The sequence below is a fragment of the Homalodisca vitripennis genome, chromosome 1 (assembly GCF_021130785.1).
Source record: "Homalodisca vitripennis isolate AUS2020 chromosome 1, UT_GWSS_2.1, whole genome shotgun sequence".
Classification (NCBI taxonomy): domain Eukaryota; kingdom Metazoa; phylum Arthropoda; class Insecta; order Hemiptera; family Cicadellidae; genus Homalodisca; species Homalodisca vitripennis.
In genome coordinates this window covers 152,205,928-152,216,605 of record NC_060207.1, presented here as the reverse complement: position 1 = coordinate 152,216,605, position 10,678 = coordinate 152,205,928, and positions in this window count along the sequence as shown.

Below are 10,678 nucleotides of genomic sequence, written 5' to 3'. Positions count from 1 at the left end.
TAAGGTAATAAATTGTTCGATAAATAGACCAGCCATGTAATTTGATTTACTAAGGCAGTTAGCCTCAGCTGTTTCATCACATATTGACACTGGATTAATCAAATGCTTTCGGTTATGTTGAGATGGAAGTCGGCGTGTGCTTTTTTATGGAGGTAAGAAAATGCGAAACAAGGGATTTGACTATGCATTAGTAAAGATTTTAAGGTAATGAGTTAAAAAAAGTTATAATTAATTATAATCGTTTACAATGTATTTTATCAGATACTTTAACCTACTGAGTTATTTTTTTAATTAATTATTTCAGTAATAATGTCAACACATTAAATAAATAAGGGAATGTATCCAAGTTTCGTAAGAGTCAATGAAGACTATCAATATTTAGGCGTTTCTCTCCTGTATCCCTGGGGGATGTAAAAATTACTTTTATGTGTGGCCGTCAAATCGCCCGCAGGAATTCTCCAGGAAGAAATGAGTTATAAAATTTACATTTTATATAGAACTTCAGTTAAGCTTGTTACGCGACGTGTAGTTTGGCGCACTTACACCTGATTTTATACTTGAACTCTTATAGTACTCGATTTTTCCGCCCTAGTATTGTACAAACGCCCCAAAATTTAGAATTAACAGTTAATTGTAAGGAACAGTCACAATCTCGCAAGTATGTCAAAAGTATTATTCATTCCCACCATAACTTAAGCTCAGTAAACAATGTACAAATCTCCCCTAATGGTAAAGTAATCACACCACACCAGAACGTTTACGTAAATATCAACTACCCCCCCCCCTTCTATACTTCCCAAATGATGGTTTTGGGGCACTAGAAACGTGTTAATGGTAAAATCACTAGAAACTATATTAAAAATGTTCGTTTATTTTGTCTTGTCAAGATCTTTAATTAATATCAAGTAATATAAGTTAGTAATTTAATTTACACTTGTTACTTTCTCCATCTCTAAATTTTAGAAAAAAGGAGTGAGCGTCTTCCAGAGTAATATAAGAATAGATAGGGAATAAACATATAACCTCCATTTTCATCAAACCCTAATAAAAGTGGTGTCATGATATATGCATAGTTCTGCTGACCTGTATCGCTGGGATGTTTAAATTAATAAAATGCGTCTTCAAATGACGTTATTTTGTATCCCCCAAGAAGGTTTGAAATGTCAACAATTGAAGAGCGTGGGGAGAGAATTTGGGTCATCTGATCATCTGTTAAAATAACTGAAACGACGTAATAGACGTAACAATAGCAATTATATGTGTCATACTCGTGTGATTGTTGTTCAGGGTGTTACTTTAGTTATAAGAATTACTAAACGACGTATAAATACTCAAGTTTGCAAACACGTACTTGCAAGGGAGGAAGTTGTTAACACCAAAGGTCAATTTGTCATTAACATCTCTTCACACACCACCACAAACTTAAAAAAATCGTGTGGTGAAGAACACCGTATAACATATAAGATTAAAGGGGATTAAAAGAAACTTGTTGTTGAAAATTAATTTTAAACCAAACAACCCATTTTTGAGATATTGCACAAATGTTTTAGTACAGATTGGACAATATCAATTGTTTTAAAACTTAGAAGAAGAGGCACCTATATTATAAACTCAAAGTACATATAACCTATCAAAATACATATCCGAACCAAATGTTAGATTGTGGACACTTTACTCCAATAAATCCACCTGTCACCAATATAGATGAATAGAGTTATAGTTGGAGGTTATTAACTTTTCTAAACTTGCGTCACAATTGGCTATTTTATTGACCACATTAAAATTGTTGATTCTTATAAAATATTAAATAATATTAATGTTTTTATTTTAAATTGTTTTAAATGTTTGTCACACACTGTGACGTAGTTCAGTAAAAAAATACACTTAAGATTTAACAGCAATCTACATATTCTCGTGCAAGTGCCTGTTCGACTAAGTCGGATAGAGGTTTGGCAACCCTCAGGCCCTCAAGTCGAGAGAGGCAATAAATTGCTTGATAAATAGACCTTCGCGTAATTTGATTTAGGAAGGCAGTTCGGCTCAGTGGTCTGGACACCCTCATTTGACACTGGATTAATTAAAACTTCAGTTGGAATTGGAAACGGCGAATTGAGTCGTTTAAATTAATTATCCGCTAGTCTAATTTTGCGGTTTGTACCGCATATTAAATAATTCATGCTAAAATTGAAATGAAATTTAAAGTATTATCTTTCAAACTTTTAAGAATAAGTTGGTATGTAATTTAAAATATCAAAGGATATTTTCTGATATTATTTATATAATGCAGAAATAATATATGCAATACTAAGAAACCGAAACAATGGGGTATTAAGGGACTTGACAATGCAGAAAAGTCTTTACATTATTGATTGAACATTTTTGCCAAGTCAGAAAAAGTTAATAATGGATAGCTCAAACTGTTCATTTTTTCATCCCTTTTGTTATTAATTGTTCAGGTTGTACCCATGACAAGACACAAAACGTTATGACTGACAGTGGGGTGCTGCAAGCCTTCTGGTAAAGCTGACTAACTTTTGCTCCTTGTCACCCCAAAATTAATAGAGTTCTTCTTAGGACTAGGGGGACCTATGTGCCAAATTCTAAAGTTGTAAAGTCTAATTTAAAGTGGTATTTCTATCAAAGCGTTATCGCATAGACGTTCAGATGGATAGGCAACGTTAGAATAAAAAAAAACTTTTCTCGAAATTTTTCACAAGTCCTAGACTTTTTTCTAAACAAATCATAGGCCTACACATTCTTTAAGTTATGAAACGAACGTTTGTATCTAAACGGCTAAAGGACACACTCACATATTTTTCAGCAACATTATTGTTATTTATATGTTGGGCTAAGTTTCTTGTTGTTGAATTATGTTTAATTGGACGCACAATTAATACAAATTAACACAAAAGGTGACAAGTATAAACAATTTAGTAACTATGCTTGACTTGGTGTAGTCATATTAAAAAAGAAATAAAAATGTTGTACGTTATCTGCGATCTGAAAGCATGTAATTAATGGCAGTTTGTTCTCATTACGTAAATGGTAAGCTGAAAGGAAAGCTGCATATGTGTTGTCCAATAAAACCGCACGGATGATTTACAGTGGGAACATGTGCTCGACTTCACGCGCAGCGGGCGGCGCTCTTGCCGCTTTAAGTTTAATTGTGGACTGCTGACTGTTCCAAATCTGCTAACGGATTCACAAATTTATTCACTTTTTCCTTTAATAAAGTTTACTTTTCTATTTGAAAGGTAAGGAATTATATTATATTAGAATGATTTACGTAAGCACAGGTCTTAAATGATAATTACTATATTAAGTTATTATATAGTCTTAACATATATCAGCTCATATAAGAGGTTTATGAATTTTACAATCGAAGTGTATAAGGATTTGGTTACGAAGAAATATATATATATATATATATATATATATATATATATATATATATATACCGGGTGTCCCAAAAGTCCCACCCCCCCTTCTAACTTTTGAACCGAATTAAACAAACCAATATCCTGGGGGTGGGGGTAGTTATATAAAGACAAATGATGATTTTTGCGCTACATGAGAACTTAACCCCTCAACCTAAAATGGGGGATTGGGAGGTCAAGTCAAAATTTTTAAATGCAAACCCCCAAAGTAAATGGAGGCCATTTTGAGCATTTACTTTGAGCTTAAAAAAGGTTGAGGTAAGATTGCAACATTAAGTTTAATTATTTTAAGTTTAATTTAGCACTACTTAGTATTAAGAATAAGTCTGAACAGATGAGTTAAGAAAAATAGTGTTTTTTAGCGAAACTTTTCAATAAATCTTTGACAAGCCGTTGTTTCGTACTGGATTGAGGTAGAGACCTCTAGTCTGTGGTATTGTTCTTCTTTTATAAAGACCTTTAAAATGAAGTGTCATTTGATGGGGGTTCTTCTCAGCGTATTGCAAGCTAAATTTTCCAGAGTAAATGTATGTAATGAGTGTTTTTTTTTATGATATTTTGGTGAGTAACAACGTCCAGGAAATAAATCTGGATAAAAGTCTGTAACAATCTTATTACATTATGTATTTAATAGAAGTTTTGTCTTTAAAACCCTTTCCACGCGTATTACGGTAAATCTCGCAATCGAAGTTTTTATTTTTTTCGTGAACTACTGTTCGTAAAACTACCGGTAGAATGGGATAGAATGTTGACCGAACCTCAGAAAACGACTGCGCTCCATGCATTGTTCTCGGCCACCCGTTGCCGATTCGAAACTGGTTGTCATAGCAACTGAACGCCATTCTGACCTGCAGACTGGCGCGTCTTACGGGATTTCTCGCGTGGTGAGGGCAACAGTGCTGTTCACGAAACCTGCGCGTAAGCTTGTTCCTGTGTTGAGTTCCGTGTTTTACGTAATTTCTGAACATTTTTTACAGTTATATTATTTCAACAATTGTGGCTTCAATTTAAAACACTTCAAGCTTCAAAGTTGTTTTATTTCACAAAAAATATTTTTGAAATGAGCAAATTCCATGTTTTGTTTTGTTACACATTTTAATCTGTAAAAAATATTAGTCTTTTAAAAAATTGCGTTTTTATGTTTTTTTCTCATATAATAACTTTAGAAGTATTAAATCAAATCGAACTGAACAAATTTAAAATAAATTTGTTTTGTACGCTAATAGCATGCTAGGGGAAAATATAAGAGTTTGTATTCAGCACTCTAAGGGTTAAATTAGAAAAAAACCATTGATATTAGTTCAAGATCTTGCTAAATATGTAAGCGGGTCTTCTGGTTCAATATATGTGTTAATACATATTCGTTTTATAGTTATCAAATATAAAAAATTCTTATTTATTTCAATATTTTTATGAGAAGCGAGCAGAAAAGCTTTTGGCAATAAGTAGAAATAAGTTTCGTAGCTCTAAGCGGTTTCCTTTTGGAAGTATAAATGGAAGTATACTTTAAAAATGAAGGATACAAAAATATTTTTTAGAATTTTAATAAATGTGCTTAAAAATAAAAAAATAATGTATGTTGAGGTAGAATGATTCTACTATTGAAGTCGAGGTAAAAATGGACTCTTTATGTGCTACTTATAAATATGATGGTTATCTTTCAAGATGAAATAGTCGTTTTAGCAACTGAATGCAATACGGCCAGGAAACTAGGTGAACCTCCTCAGACCTCAATGGTTCCCAAACAACGTCATTGGGCGACGTATTGTGCTGCGACAATAGAGGGAACGATCTTTATCTCTCTTTTGTTGCCTCAGCAAAACATTGACCCCATTCATCATATGAACGTACCCAGTCTAGTATGAAATATTCCTCCTTCTTCTCATCTCTTAAGCTAAACACATTTACATGTAGAGTAGATTACAGTATTTGTTTAGCATTAAAATAATCCAAAACTTGAAAAATATATAAAACTAGCTGGATTATAAATTGAATACTGTATACAGTAATATACTGCATTACATCTTATATATAAATATATTCATTTATATATAAGATGAATGGATATGGAATAGTTTTTAAGGACCCGTAAAGCCCTTCTTAAAACCTTCTCATTAACTATCTGTCCGTCTGTATGTGTGATAACTCTAGATAGAAGGTTCTATAAACTTGGAACTTGAGTACTACTGATTTCATGGTAAAAAATACGTAATAACATTCTAACACTTTTTATATCGGTATTATAAGTAACCTTGATGAAAACGATAATAATCAAACTAAACAAATTGAACGTAATCATATATGCTATTTTTCAGTAAGTTGCCAATATACGTGACGAAGTTATATTATTAGTTTGGTGGGTAAGACGTTTTCTACTATCTTTTGAGCATTTCGATACGTTGTTATATTGGTTTATTCCTTGTACGGCGTCATTATACAGAAGACTTAACTGCAAATCTAACAATGTGCATATATTGAATTAAATACGCATTACATAATTATGAATCACGTATTGCCCCAAAGATAGTAATATGGCAAATTAAAATATATTGTAAAATTATTATTTGTTGTTTGTATTTGGTTTTGCAGTGAATAAAGATGTTAAATTGTTAGATTTTTGGATTAAATCCAGAAAAATATTGTATTCTATTGATCTATTGGATTTTTTGTGTTTTATAATAAAAGCATGTTGTTGACTCGTCAAAAGTTCATGATGTGGTTAAACAATGCTATGAAATATTATCGAGGTATTATATGAATCTTACCGTAAAAACTTTCAAACTTCAGATGGTATTCATGTCTTGAGGTGGAAAATGAAAGATTCTCATGAAAGGCTTAATAAACAAATATAGCTCTATGGAAATTCCACGGCACTTGCTTGGAATATTAGTTATATGTATTTAAGTAGCGGCTTTAGTAATATTGGTAACTGGTGAGGTTAGAGAATTGAATGAAATGCTACATTAGTAAATAACCTTTTGATGTAACACGAGTGTTTTTGTAGCATTGCATTGCAACTTGTTGTGGTTGCATACTTCAAAAGTTTCTTTGAAAACATTTAAAGTAGGTTGTAAAAAGTATGTCAGAATATAAAGACATGCTTAGAGGATACCAATTGAATAAGTAGAAAATATAGTAACAATCATGATATTTGTTTTTTTTTTTAATTTCTACTAGAATTACAGTAGCTACGTCCACTTCTCAATAAACTAAAAGCGTCACCCAATCTGTAATTTTAGATCAATAATGACAGTAAAATATGTGTCTATAATATTATTTCAATATTAAGTAATAAATACCTTTTTAAACAAAAACAATACTGTAAATTTACATTATTCTGAATAATAATGGAAATCGGGAATAGTACTAATCGTTTAATAGCTGCGAACTTTAGGGACCGCTTTTGTATATACAGCAATTTTAAAATCTGAGGCCAGCTTACAATGCTTGCTTAGAATAATGCTGAATTGAGCTATACATCGTATGTCGTCGTATTCAACTTATAGTAAAATTGTAAGTGTATAGTGATAGTATATGTTATTTAACCACAGATCAATAAATAATTAAAATATTTTTATGCATGATATTTGTCAAAATGTGCTATATAAATGCATTCGACATAATTTGGGAATGAAGTGATATGCGAATTCGGAGAAAACATGTTACAAATGCAGCTGTCATAGCTAATAAGGTACCTATGTTGTATGTGTTAAGGATAAAAGATAAATTACCAGAAGTTACTTAGTGAAGACTTGCTAAATAAGATTAATATTGGTAAAGGAAATGTCTAATTTTGTACTGAACAGCCTTAGTTTGTACAATTTAAATTAATACAATTTTAATGCATGGTAATGTATAATTTCCTTCTTTAAAATATTCTGTATTCATTTTTGTACATAAACTTTCAGCCTTTTCAAGAATATAGCGTCGTAACCACAAAATAGTGCTTTTCACTTGGCAAGGTTGGTCACTCTGCTCAGAATACTCTATGGCGGGTATCGTCTCGCCAGCAGCACAGGAGGTAACTGCAAGCTGCCAAATGTACACAATGCGCTTCTTTCACTAATAAAGCTAACAATGCCTCTTCTTCTTCATTTCTCTTATCTACATATAATTTATATATTTATAAATGTTAATCAAGATGTCGTTATTTCTTTGACGTACAAGCTATTTGATATACAAGACCACTCACGTCACTAGATTTACCTCTCTCCTTTATTGGGCATTTAATGGTTGAATATTGATGTGAATATTTTAAGAGCCTGATGTACTAGCGACCATATTTATTTTAGCCTCAAGATGGCAAGATTACACTTCAAAAGCTTTTACGCCTATTAGTCGTAGAGTCATGGGAGATGCCTGATTTAAAAATAACAATTATACAAATCTATAAGCATTGTAGGTGTAGCGATATTTCTATAAGATATTTAAAGAGAAAATCTAAAACCTTTAGAAGTTTATCAGTTAAACATGCAAAAATGAAACACTCTCCAGAAATAAATAAAAACTTTAAGATGGCTATTAGTATCTTTAAAATGAGAGATCCTCCCTCCCTTAGGTCTACGACCGAATATAATGCCGTCAAAGTGTTTGTAAACCTAAATTGTTTTATGGAGCCAAACTAAAGATCGTTTCAGTATAACCGGCTTTTAATATGTTGTAACCAAAGTTTAGAATGGTACAACTGTTATGATCAAAACAATAATTAGCATTAGCGAAGGCTTTAACTAAATTGTTTATATATTATGTCTGTGTATGGTTTACGTGTTGAAACATGAAAACTGTTTTAGTTCAAGCGTTTAAATTAATGTAGGGGCGTACTTGGTTTTGATTAAGCGAAGACCCAGTTCCATTTCGAAGCTAGGGTGTTAATGAAAAAGATGGTCATATACGAAAATAGAATTTATGAAGTATTCTAATACTATTTTTCATTAATGCAGTTAATACCTAAGTTTAATATTAAATGAGGATGTGTTATTTTGAAACCCCTTAATCAGGCTTAGTTAAAATCCTTCTGGAACATTTATTGACATGCGTCGTGTGTCTATATTTTTAATGAACGTGTCGTCACTCGATCCTGTATAGGCATGGTAACATAAAATATCTAAATGTCTACTAAAATCTTCATAACAGTAAAAATGTGTACAATGCAAAACATAGTAGTTAACACATTATTAACAGAAGATAAGATCCAAATCATAATTTGTCCTTATTTTTTACGCGACAAAGTTAACGCTAAAAATGAGATATGAACATTTCTTGACAGCATAATTTCCGTAGTTTTATTACTTCGCACCTCTTTCTTAAATGTTTTTACTGATGAGTGTTCGTGATTGGACTGTGACTTACTTGGCGGTATGTTATATGACCATCTAGTGAATTCAGGGATTTTAGGAATTTTTTAAGGGAATTTAGGGATGTCATTGTTTGTAGCATTAGTAGCGAACGTTGCATAAGATGTGGAAAATTATTTAAGGATAGACCTTCATTAGGAAGTCAGGTTGATAGTATTCATTTGTATTGTATCACTGCAGTTTAATAAATGCATTATTGGTTGAGCGTCAGCGTAGCCTATCACTCCTGGGGCTGAAAAATGTTCCTTTCTCCCTGTCTGTCTATCTGTCCGCGCGATGTTTTGAAAACAAATGGAACTGAATATTTGAATTGATACAAGAAGCTTAATACCTGTATGACGAACACTGTGTTACATTATGGAGCATGTCGCCACATAGGATTTGGCTGTGCGTTCGTAAATATTTTCACATTGGTCTTATGGGTTACAATGAAGGCAACGAGAACATACCAGAATAAATAAGTTTGTAAAGAAACTCAGCATAACAGATTTAAACATGTCACATATTAACATATGTAACCTTATCGCAACACATACAACAATATTTTGTGGTGACTTGGTGTGTAGACCATTATTGAAACACTTTTAAAATATACAATTTAGTGAGCAGAGCTGTGATTGTATCACGTGGCAAGATGTCTCGAGATATACTTCATCTGTATATTTGAAATTTTGCATGAAACTTAATTTTTATATAAACAAGAATATGTTCTATGGTTGTGCATATACAGCAATGTTGGCTGAGCGTCGTTAAAGCCTACAGCTACGTAGGGTAACTCAAATTTCTTTTGTTTACCTGGTTTGGAGAGATCTCTTTACCGTATAATCGGCTACAGTTCTCTGCCAATGATAAACAGATCTGTAGGTTTCAAATGTTTCATTGAACTTCAGTTAAGCTTGTTACGTGACACTTGGTGTGGCGTATTCCTACATTATAAGCGCTGAACATGTTTAAACTTTTTTCGTAGTGTACAATCCCCTATAAGTTATAAACAAAGGAAACTGCTACTGTTTGTAGTGATCTGCTAACATCACTATTATTTTGATAGGATTAAGGAAAATAATTAGATGATTGGCGTTTTACAACAACAATGAGTATTCAATTTCTGTACATACTCATACAATGTATATATAGGTACTCAACACCATGTGTCGCGTAACAGAGCTGAAGTTGTATGCAAAATTTCAAGTCTATAGCTAACTTTTTATCATGTCACATTTTAAAACGTCATATGAATTTATTCAATTTGTTCAGAAACTTATTTATTTCACTATTTTATCTTTACCATCATGTCTAACAACAAGAACATTGGAAAATGGTACTAAAGCCCATCTAAAACCCATGGAATGACATGCATTATCGTCAATTTAAATGATTTCTATATAGAAATGAAGCTACTTTTAAACTTTGAAGCCTATGGGTCAATTCGTTCTGGAGATGTCATGGGGACAGACAAAGAAATTGATAGAAAATTTAGACTATAACCTATTCTTAGAGTGTTATGTTGAATGATTTAGTTGATTATACTAATATTGTTTTCAATATTATATACCATATAATAGAAATATAACAGATAAAACGAACAATAATGGTAAAATAATACTCGTTTAATATCATAGTCTATTTTTTTGTTTGGTTACCCAGCAAGTTTCGTTTTGTGGTAAAAAGGATCTGCAATGAAAAACTTTCGAAGGGTGGATTCCCCCAAATGGAGGAAGGGAGTTAATTTATCAACTCGCACTGTAAATTGCCAAGTTACGTTGTTATGTTGGAGTCAGACAGTCTAGAGGAGGGCATTCCACCCTTATCGCGGTAGCAGACAGTTGAAAACAGGTTAAACTCACAATTCAATGTCGGAGGAACGAGATCGTACATTCTAATGTACAA